The 12070-nt window shown below is 39.8% G+C and overlaps 1 long non-coding RNA gene across 1 annotated transcript; it reads left to right on the top strand.

Moving 5' to 3' along the window:
* Window positions 1-624: 624 nt before the first annotated feature.
* Window positions 625-3684, top strand: LOC108665267. Its single transcript, XR_001930424.2, has 3 exons — window positions 625-1578; window positions 2712-2821; window positions 3537-3684. It is a non-coding gene; the product is annotated as an uncharacterized LOC108665267 (long non-coding RNA).
* The last annotated feature ends 8386 nt before the right edge of the window (window positions 3685-12070 follow it).

Here is a 12070-nt window from a genome sequence, read left to right as displayed (position 1 = left end):
AGTGTACCCACGTTAGAATTTTCATTTGCTAACTAAACCCGCACTCGATAATGTGAACGACTTCATTGGTGCGAGCCTCTAAGGTGACTCGCACACTATAGACGCTGTTGAAAAAGTTCTTGGTTTTATCGTATGGAGACGTGAAACACTTTTTTAGGACTCCTAAGCGATATTAGATTAATGCATTAATTCAAATATTTTAATGTGACTTCGACTGGTGCTAAATGCTGGAATACTGGTACTCCATGTTCATCAATAAAGTTGTTTCTTAGTCGTCTGCATCGAGGATGGGCGGGGCTTTCTAGTTGAAATTAGGAAGTAATATTACAGGCCTGCCATTGACTGCGTCAAAGTAAACTTATTGAATTTTATCGATCTATTCGTCGTCTATAATAATGGGCCATTTTATCGCATACATTGATTTGTTTCAAATCGAGTTCGAAAAATCTTACTATGCTACAGCTCTAGAGTAGACAGTAGACTGATAATGAAGCTTTCTATTGGTATTTCGGATGCCACAGCTCGACCAATCAGACGTTGACACGCGTCTTCAATATGAGCACGCAAGAGACGCCGACAAAGGTCCTACATATACTTGATCATCTTCTTCGTCATGTTGTCATACTGCGTTTTGCCACCGTCGCGGATAGACGAAATGAAATTATACTTCGTAGAATGTTGTGTAATACTGTGATGTGCAGATTGGACACTAGTGGAAATGTTAGAATTTTTGTGTGTGACAAGTGCGTTTTAAAATGGGGAATAACTTCAGCCCGGCTCACTATATTTTCTCCCATTTATTGCTGAAGTATTCCCTCCTAGGCTCGTACAGTCTCTTAGTTAGACAAAGTACACTATCAGGACAAAATTTTGACTGTGTTTTCCTGTGTTCAAGTACTAATTGGTTTGTAATACTTAATGTCATTGTGTATGCAGGTATTGTGTACCTGGTGGCGAATCATGATAGTTTTACTAACTGGCGAACCAAAGCTTTTCGTAGGACGAACCGCTCGTCCTGACCGTCTGACCTAACGCTTTTCACGAGAATTACGCAATATTACTAGCCTAATGCCTTCTAGAGGCAATTTTTTGTGCCCCTAGCAAGAACAAGGAAGCGAAATGAGAACGGAAAAACGCTGGAGGTGAGTAATGCGTTCAGAAGCTGGAATATTCGGAATAATTTGTTACACCGATAGGTCATAGGTATTAGGGAATTCTGTGAATGGAAGTTACCTAATTGCATTCAAGATCGATATTTCACGGAACTTGTTCCGTCCCGAAATGTCGTTCTTAAAGAATGGTTAAGTTTCAGGATATTTGATCTAATATGCGTGGACCTAATATTAATATTATGATAAGGACATGTTTTCACATGCATGTGGAATTTTGAAAGACTATGAGAAGTAAATGAAATATGCTATTAAATATGAACATTTTTTTTCACTGAGCTTTTATATGAGGCGGTAACTACACATTCGCTAATCGCTATTTACATACTTCAGGAATTTGGCGTCAAACCAAACGCCATAGGTACCTACATTCCTGAGCCTCCTCGCACTACTGAACAGAACTCTTCCCGTGAGTAATTTCGTGTTCGAATGATCTTAGACTATCCTCATTTACTCATACAAAAAATTTAATAGGAAGCATAGTTGCATTAGATAAGTCAAGAATAACCATTGATTTGTTAGGAAAGCAAATTTGTTGATTTAGATTTAGCCAAGAATTATTTCGCTGTAAAACCCTACTGTGATTGAAATGTTCTTTTATATTCAGATATAAATGACGTCTCCTGGAACGCCTTGTAGGGGAGGCCAGGAGAAGAAATATGTAGAAGTTAAGCCATTATTTTAAAATGCAATCGAAAAATCATTTTGATTAGGTCGTGTAATATTTCTAGCTACGTGTCGTTTCAGTTTCAAGAAACGGTTTCAGTTTTGCTTCAGTTTCGTGCATTACCTACAATCAATTGGAAATTGCTTACAAAATTATTCGGTTCCCTTGTTAGATTCTCTAGGTCAATGAGCTCGAATGTTTACCGGGTCGTGGACGCGTTCCTATAACCATGTTTGAATTTTATTAATTTTATTTCATGACTTGATGCCACTGATGAGAAGTTTCATTTATATTTTAGCCTATTCATTGTATTATTTATTATTCGGTAAAATTTAGTTTGGTAGAGTTAATTCGCAGTGTCGAGCGGATAGCATAAAAAATGAAATGGGCTAATATACTTCAAATCGAATTCTGATATTCAAATAACGTTAAATTTCACGCATGTAACAAGACGTTATAAACATGAATCACAACACATTCTCATTCTGGGTCGAAGACACGACTAATGCGGGTATTACCAAATTTAATAAAAATTATTAATCTCACTATTTCATAATATTAACCTGTCCAAAGTGTGCTTAGGGGCAACTATTTACATGATTAATTACGATTTTCTTTTCGTTTAGAGTTAGGTATCTGCTACCTCTATTTGAGAAGCAGCATTCTAAATGCTCGTACACACGGTGACGTAGATTAGGGACGGGTAGTCATTTTCTTGTATAGATGATTTAAAGCTTCTTTGCATCCATGTATTGAACTTTGTGTTACTCACATGCATTTCAAATTTTAGTTGAAATACTCGCAATAAATGCGTTTCTGTTGTTTAAATGTCGTAATCTAGCATTATCTATTGCCAACATTTTTTGTCTCGTCAGGTCCCACGGAAGATGGGCTTGATGCCTTGATCAACCGAGTGAAGAGATAATGTTCGTGGACCTACCTCTGCTACCGCCAGTTCATCATCGCCACCTCCTCGAGTCAGAAGGTACTAGGTTTTTAAACGATTTGACAGTGCAGTGAAGGTACAATGTTTACTCGTAATTTATTCAAGGACAATGAAATTGATTATATGGTGCCAAAATGTCAATGGAATATTTACAAAAATTACATTTTGATTGAAGTTAAAGCGCAGGGCTGCTGACTCAGAAAATAAATTTTGAACGTTTGGCGTACATTATGGTATTGGCAACTTAGAAAGAAGATTAAGAAATTGACAATTGATGTCTCGCGAGCACAGGACTATTAATTAGGTGGATTTGTGCCACTCCGAACGGCGTCATAATTAGTTTTTAGTTTTTACCCAGACGACTCGTTCATGTGAATTGAATCAGATGGACGCTTATTGTCGATTGCATGAAGCATTATCAACTGCGAGCGAATGTCTGACTATTTTCCAAACTTGGTGAATAGGATAATTCGCGCTTTCTAAACTCGGCAATACTGTAATAATACGTATAAATTTACAGCACATCGTTATTAATTCAAACTTTTCTTGCCTCCTATGGGAAATGGCAAATCAGTATTGCACTGTGATACTGAGGAACTAACATTGAAACTTCGTCAAAGAGCGTTTGTGATACTTATTTCAAAGATATTTTGCTTCTTTCTTAGAATACAACTTCCGCTTCGTTTTTATTCTGCGACATTTTCTAGGTATGACTCCATTGATGCGAAATACAACACTAATGTCTCTATTGCAGAAACAGTGCATGGTAATTCTGCCGAAGCACGAGAATTTCACCTCGATCCCGTGGAGGACATGGGTTCATCCAGGTGGCAGAACTGCTTACGTCTTTGCGAAGACCACGTGGCTGCCTGCGCAAGACCAGACGTCAGCGAGGACTGCCGTACACTAATACAGGGCTCCCAGCCAACAATTTGAGAAAAACTTAGATGGTTGCTGAAAAACACCCAGATTCTGCAGATTTTGTGGGGAAAAAACCCAGACGACAATGAGGTGCCAAAACAAAATTATTTCCTTCTTATTAAATTTTAGTGTATAGCATTACACTAATGGAAAAATTCATTTTAGAAAACTATTAGCTGATTGAAGGCATTAAGCGATTGAACAAAACAAATTGGCAAAAACAAAATTATTTCCTTCTTATTAAATTTTAGTGTATAGCATTACACAAAATTGAAAAATTCAATTCAGAAAACTATTAGCTGATTGGAGGCATTAAACGATTGCAGCATAAACAATCTGTTGCTACTAAGAATCGAGAGGAACAATAATTTACTGACGACCTGAAAACAATAGACTACATTCAAACATGACCTCCTTCACCTTTACTATGAGAGGATAGCTAGCGAAGATTGAAGAGACTGTAAAATAGTTACCTTTAAAAAAATCTGAACAGAAAATATCGAAGCTCGGATTACTTTTGTTGTGCCTACAGCGTAATCCGTAGATTATTGCAACACGCATGAGTGAAGCCTGTTTTTTTCATTGTACTAGCGTCAACTGCTGCTGATCGCGTCTTGCAGTACTGAGTGCCGTCACCGTGTTGGTGAGTGCGCTGCTACGAGCTAACAGACGCATGCATAATTGAGTTCTGATGCCGCACTCTAAGCGTTCTGACGCCTTAAATTGCCAACAAACCGGCGCCCGTAACTCCTTGCCTCACTTGTTCCTGCATAGGGGCTCAGGCGCCGATTTTGCGGGGTTACCTCAGATGTGCAATTAGCCCTCCAATTGACTATTTGATTCAGCAGGCTGTGGAGTGAGGTAGGTGTTGCTTAAAGTTGGTTTGGGGAGATGACTCAGTTACGTACAGCTTCTTGGGTGTGAGCTGAGTTTAGTTATTGCATTATAGGGTAGGCGTTGGCGCCAGGGCTTGTTTACGAGCTAAATTTGTGGTGTAGGGCTGCGCTCCCTTCCGATTATTCGCAAGTATGTTAGTTGCTGGGAGCGCAGCCCTACACAACAAATTTAGCTCGTAAACAAGCCCTGAAGCCAACGCCTACCCGATAATGCAATAACTAAACTCAGTTCACACCCAAGAAGCTGTAGGTAACTGAGTCATCTCCCCACACCAACTTTAAGCAACACCTACCTTACTCCACAGCCTGCTGAATCAAATAATCAATTGTCAACAGGTCCTACTTCACAGAATTTTACCCCATACTGTCACTTCATACACACGCCGTAAGCCTTACTGGTCGCAGGTCACGCCGGATCATCGTAAACCTGCTCTGCTATTTGCAGGACTGGCGTAATCCCGCTGCACTCCACGAGCAGAAGCGCAAACCGCCGTCCCTATAACGCCATGCCCCGGCTCTCCCCCTTCGCAGCCATAAGGCTTTCTTCAATTGCTGATCAGTTGTGCGCCAGGATAGGTTAGGTCCCTCCATCGCGCCAGGCGCATTACTGATCGGGCAACGAGAAAAGCCTTCTGCTGGCTGCGAAGGGGGAGAGCCGGGGCATGGCGTTATAGGGATGGCGGTTTTGCGCTTTAGCCTGTGGAGTAGAGCGCCATGAAGCAGTGGCTGTGACGTAACGGCGCTGTTATGTAAGGCGTTTATTTTCAAAAGCCGCGAATACGCCAGGCTGTGTTTAATACAAGCACGCAACAGTTAGGCTATTTGCCCACGGCTGTTGCTTCGGTGGCTTGATGTTATCTGGCTGATTGATTCATATCCAGGAAAGGAAATGACGCCTATGGCTTTAGGCACTTAATCACACAGGCTAATATGCCCTCTAGCGTGATTGCGAGCGGAAAGGAATAGATATTGAATTGTGGGCAGGGGCTATGTAGCGGTCTATACTGCGTCCCTTAGTTGCTCATGTTTCGTTACTATCTATTCTATTAATCTGTATCATCTGGTTTCATGATGGAGTTACATTTAAGTATAAGGATGAATTTGGTTATTTCTGAAGAACTACAAATTAAACAAGGATAGATTTCTATCGAGCTCAGCAATATTGGAAGGGTCACTGAATTAGACGTTGGAATTTAGTCTATTCTTCATTTTTCAGCAGTTGCACGCAATATCTTCAGATTCCGGTAAAATTGTTTGCTGAACGAATGGTTTCTTCAATCTAAGAACTTTTCAGCTTTGGGCATATGTCTGCATGCTTGAGCTTATTGCTCAAGAATAAGATGGCTTATGAACTATCGCTTCCAAGGAACCCATTTGTCAGCAACATATTTTATTTCAGGATTTCTCGCTATTTATTTGATTGTCTCTCCAGTAATTTAGAGTGCAGTTGATAGCGTTAATGCTTGAGAAGAACTACATGTGAAACTCAAAACTCTCATTGCAGCAGCCGACGATGGATGCAGAAAGATCCTCATTTGCTATGAAGTGTGAACAACTGAATGCTGCAATCAAGTTGCTGTGTTACCTCGATTTTGTTAAGATTAACACGTGCTTCTCCACTCTATTGTGTGGTCTTTCTTTCGTCAATGGACGCAGAATTTTGAGGCCCTTGCAGAACTGTTTGCTCGATACAAATTTAATGTGACGAAAATTACATGACATGATACGGCATATAATTCAACGATTATTTTAAACTCAACATTGTTCATTCAGCAGGATATATGGATGGAATAGGAAAAATTGGCTTGACTTGCATTACCTCAAATATGTTATATTGATGTATCGATTGAATTTTTTTATTTGCGATTATTGCCCTCATTTCTAACTACACCATGTCAAAATAGTTAATAGTTGTAAACGTCAATGCATGGAAATTGAGCTTCTGATAGACTGTGATCTGATCTTAAAACTAAGCGAGTAATACTAGACTCCATATACATGTATATATAGCGTACAGAGATTCTAATGCCACCTCCCTTCCCCTCATTATATGAGAGGAAGGGAGGGGGCATGTTTAACGCATTTTTCAGATTCGGCCGTGTCTGTCCCGAACCTATCAGGTGCCAAATACGCTCGCCCCACAGTCGCCCCTCGGTTGCCAAGGAATAGACCGTATCTTAAGCAGGCACTTATTTCCCTCGTAAAACCAGAAGCTGAAGCGGACGTAGAGCCGCTAATTTACTCCTCATGGCGATCTTTGGGGCGTCCTTGAGCCAGCGGCTGACAAGAATCAAAATTTTGATAAGGTATTGGGGTCTGCTCAAATAATGTTTCATCTGAATTTTATACCATTAAGACTACAACACTTGCTGACGACCGTCATTTTGTTGTGTTCCAACTGAATTCCACATACGCTATCAAAGTAAAAAATAAGTGAAACAATGTACAATTTTTTTCTATAAATGCATGTTATTTAGAGAAGTATTTTTCGGTAAAAAAAACTTTCATGTCAAGAGAATATCGAACTTGATATCACAAAAAAAATATGGTATATATCAGGACCTGCACTCCACGCACCACAAAAACAACTGCATTAGCGGCCGGAACTTGGCTGAGAATACGAGTTCTGCGTTGAAAATTCAGGTTTGAAAAAGTATGATACGTAGCACAAGTTAAAAAGTTATTAATTTTGAGAACCTGTGAGCCCGCGAAAAGAACATGGTAGCAACTTCCGAGATTATAATACGTTATCATGAGAGATATCATGTTGCAAATTTGTAAGATACGTTCCATTGTTACCTTTTAAAGACAATGTTCGGCTTTCAATCTGATCTATTTGATGATACTAGACATATTTGATCATTCGACTCATTTTAAATTATTATTATATATTATTATAAATTTATGGTAAGACAAGTGAATTTTTGATCCAATGATGATATTTCTTACTATGAATTTTATCTACAAATTTATAGAACTTGCATATATTTTCATAACATAACATAACATAGTGATGTCGGCTCTGAAGTGTAGGCCTGATGTGGCCTGTCGCCGATTCTTTTCCATTTCGTGCCTTGTTCATAGATCTAAACTCGTGTCATTTGACCGGATCTTTTCATGACTGGCGATAGTTTGAAGNCGACGCGTAGGCGGGTGGAGAGGGGGCGGGTGGAGAGGGGGAGGTGTAGGGGCCAAGAGGGTGGGGAGGGTATAGGAAGGCGAGGCCTGAGCGCAGTCAAGGCAGCGATTGTTCTCGGGTTACCGGCAGTCGCCGAGGGTTTTCAAAAACTTGCCCTCGTTTCACGCACTAGAATTTGTCGGGAATAAAGCACTTGTACTAGCCGTTTTTCTCACTATTCGCACAATTTTGATTGAACTACACTAACATTCATTAGAAATTAATCGGATTTAAATGACAATTAAATTAATAACAAAAGAGTTACTCAGCTAAAGAAAACGTTTGGCACAAGGCACAGTGCAGTGCTATTTTTTAATCAGGCAGCATTGGCATTAAATTTCGCTTCAACATGGGAGCTCTGCCACAAGACAAAAATAGACAATAACACATAAATTGCAAAAATTTCACACAACTTCAAACTTTGAAGATATACTTTCAAATAGCATTAGTATGTTGTTTCAACAGCTAAATTCCCCCGATAACCCGACGTATTCAGATCTGTTGACATCTCAATTAATTGATATTACTATTGCATAGTCTGGGGTTATGATTCGTGACGATCTAAACACTCAGGGATAAATATCATGTTGTCTAATTTCTAATCATAGTAAATGAAGCGTTAATACGCATTGAAAGCTACGATTACTATACTCCGCCGTTTTCCGAAAAAGTAACCGGCATTTGAGTCACTTTAAGGTCTTTAGCTCACACTATAATGATTATAAAATTTACAGTAAGTTATATCTCTTACATATCACACTCTGAAAATTCCCTGTGAATTATTTTCAAGTCATTCTTTCAATGAAGAAAGTAACATTTCGTTCTGCGACTTCAGGGTCGGAGAAAAAATGGAAACACACGTCGGATTTTGTGACTGGATTGACACTTCTTCGAACTCGCCAGCGAACTCAAACGCAAAACGTAACTTTTGCACAACCTAATCAATCATTATTCTTTCAATATTGAACCGAACTGTAGAAATTCCGTGTTTAACCAATTATTAGCAATCCCCAGGTTACGAAATTATGAGAGATTTTTTTTTTCATTTCGTTTTTGCGCAAAGTCAACTTAACCTTACCTATGTTAACCTAACCTAATATCATGGTATATATGTCGCAAGAATCTGTAATTATTCTTGAACCTTTGCATTGCTAATAATTGGCTAATTCTAAATTTCATGCATCCGTTCAGTATTGCAGGATTTATGATTGCTTCAGTTGCATAAAAGTTACGGTTTGCTGCTGTGTCCGCTTGCGCTGGCGAGTTCGCGGGTGAGTTCTTCGAAGTGTCGATTCGGTGATTTTATTATGTATAAATATGCCGTAATTATTGAAACGGTTATGTTTGAAACAGCGGTTATGTTTTAATGCCTGAGTTGCTTTTAACTTCCGGAATGGGTATCGAACTGATTAGAGTTATTGACCAACAAAAACCAAACTCACCTCTAAAACCAGGTCAACTTTCCAGCTCATTAAGTTTGTTGGCGAAATTATCATGGACATTACCATAGATAATGTAGATGTTTGCTTAATTTACTATTACGGAGTCTTCTCATACGTAAAATTTTTGCTGAATAAAGTAACACAAAAATACTTAGATTATTATTCACAAAAATACAAACAAATATTGACATTTAATTTATGGTTAAACAGTCACAATGGATATTTCAGAAAGACTACCAAAGTCCTTGCATTGTCGGCGAACATAAAACCTGAGCTCAAGTTGCATGAGTTCACCGAACTCTCAGGTCAGAGATGCAACAACACGAAACTTGAGATCGGGTTGAATGAGCTCACCGAACTCTCAGGTCAGAGATGCAACAACGCGATACTTGAGATCGGGTTGAATGAGCTCACCGAACTCTCAGGTCAGAGATGCAACAACGCGATACTTGAGTTCAGGTTATGTGGGGTTACCGAACCCTGAGGTCAAAAATGCTGTGCCAAAAAACTTGAGCTCAAGTTGTGCGGGCTCATTGAACCCTCAGGTCAGAGATGCGGTAACATAAAACTGGAGTTAAAGTTGTGTGGGCTCACTGAACTCTCAGGTCAGAGATTCAATACCATGAAACTGGAGCTCAAGTTATGTGGGCTCACTGAACTCTCAGGTCAGAGATTCAATACCATGAAACTTGAGCTCAAGTTATGTGGGCTCACTGAACTCTCAGGTCACAGATTCAATACCATGAAACTTAAGCTCTAAGTTATGCGTGCTCACCGAATTCTAAGGTCAAGGTTTCAATATCATGAAACTTGAGCTTTAAAGTACGTAAGTTCACTGACCACTTAGGTTACAGAATCAATATCATGAAACTTGAGCTCATGTTATGTGGGCTCATTGAACACTTAAGGGAAGCATCTACCCTCCAGAAAAACTTCCACATTTACTAACGGATCTTCCTGATATTTCACACATATATGTAAAACCGAAATGCAAGCAGTTTTTGTTCGTATGATTTTTTTCGGAAAGAAATGAAAGGGAACGTGAAATTCATAGAAAACGGACAAAAAAGGGGGTACTTTAAAAACCTATCCCCTCCTACAGTTTTCAAGCTACTGCATTGAAAGATATACCATTCGATTTGTAAAGACCATACCAATCGACCATACCCGATTTTGTATTTTTGCCTCATTTTTTACAAGCATTTTCTTCAAATTTACCCCCTCGCCCATTTTGAATCCAAACTATGCACAAATTTAGAAAATGCTTCGATACTCGATAGGTATGGTCTTTACGAATCGAATGGTATATATCTCATCGCTGTAGCTTCAAAACTCTAGGAGGAGATAGGTTTGCCGTGACAATAAGAGTAAATGTTCAGGAGAGCGCGACAAAGTCCCGCGCGCATCGCAATAGGTACTCAATGTAGCAAGGATACAAAACTAAACGTTACTGGAGCTTCATTCCAGTTAAGAATGGTGGGAGCGACTGCATGCACACCTCCTCATACGACGCCAGGCGGGTAACTAAGGTGCACCTCAAGCAGACACTCTATTTCAAGTGCTCGCAGCGAATTTCTTCATAATCTATTTGTTACAGAACTCCCCAACCCCTCTCCCTTCATTATCTGTCGTGAACGCATAGATCAACGTACAGAGATGATAATGGTACCGTTGGATAGGGAAGAATGTCAGCTTCAAGATGAGACTAAAAATCGGAAAAGCCAAATCCGAAAACTTTAGGGTAGCTCCCCTTAAGTCAGAGATTCAATAAGGATTTTGTAGGTAAATTTTTTTTTTACCCCTGTTCTCACGGACTTTATTTTATCTCTTCGATATTCAAATCACTCAACATTTTATTTTCTGTCGTTGATTCTGCTCTAAAATTATTATTAATAACGTATCACTATAAAAAACTACATTCTCTTCTAATTAAGACATGATGTCCAATCGTGAACCTGTTTTTGTAATTGTTAACTTTGTCTCCAAAAAAATTTGACTAGTCCAGGTTCTTTTCCTGCATTAGAGCTCCATTTCATTTAAACTGTGGAAATTATATTATTTAATTGTTTGATTTTGCTCAAATCACGATACTCCAAAATTCCATGCTGAATGCGAGTTCGAAAGCAGCATTTTGCATCTAAATTAGCACACTGCCCAGTTAAAATTTAGGGCAGGGATCAGAGCAGGCCGTCGCCGGCTGCAGAGCCGACGTAGGGACGCGACAGAGCCGCGATAGAGCAGAAATGTCCGCATTAGAGACGATATCGCCAGCCGCGTAGCAGCGCTAATTCACCTCTGAGTACCTGCCTAGGTGTGCTCTGTCCTGCCGACACGCAGCCCTCGTACTATGCGAATGAACTAGATGAAGGATGAAGTTCATTCTCCCGCCACTAGCTGTTTCCAACCCCTACCCCTCCTCCCTCTCTCAATGCCCCCCCCATGCACGGCCTGCTTAGCGGCTCTGTTCAGCTCGCTGCCGGACAATCCAAGTACCAGCGCTAAAACAGCGCAGAGTTCCGGCCCTGCCGAGCTGCTAGAATTTTGTCTCTATTTTAGCCATGGCGCAGCGCCGTTTTAGGGATAGATGGCCGGTTATAGTTTCACGGCTCCATCCTGCTAAAGCGCGACCAGCCCGGCTAAACCCGGCGCCGGTCTCGGCTCAAAATTTTAACTGGGTGAACTCAACATAATATATTAAAATCGCAATACTAATTACATTAATAGAAACCTGCGCAACATATATGTTCTCTGTAGAGTATCAACATTTCGGAAATATTTATCGGAAAAATACTTCAACAATGTTAACAATCAAGAATTGTTCACAAATTCATGGAAAAATCGCAAAGTATTC

This window comes from Hyalella azteca, unplaced genomic scaffold (assembly GCF_000764305.2).
Source record: "Hyalella azteca isolate HAZT.00-mixed unplaced genomic scaffold, Hazt_2.0.2 contig2594, whole genome shotgun sequence".
NCBI lineage: Eukaryota > Metazoa > Arthropoda > Malacostraca > Amphipoda > Hyalellidae > Hyalella > Hyalella azteca.
Note: the sequence above shows the minus strand (reverse complement) of the source record. Positions and strands in the feature narration are given on the sequence as shown.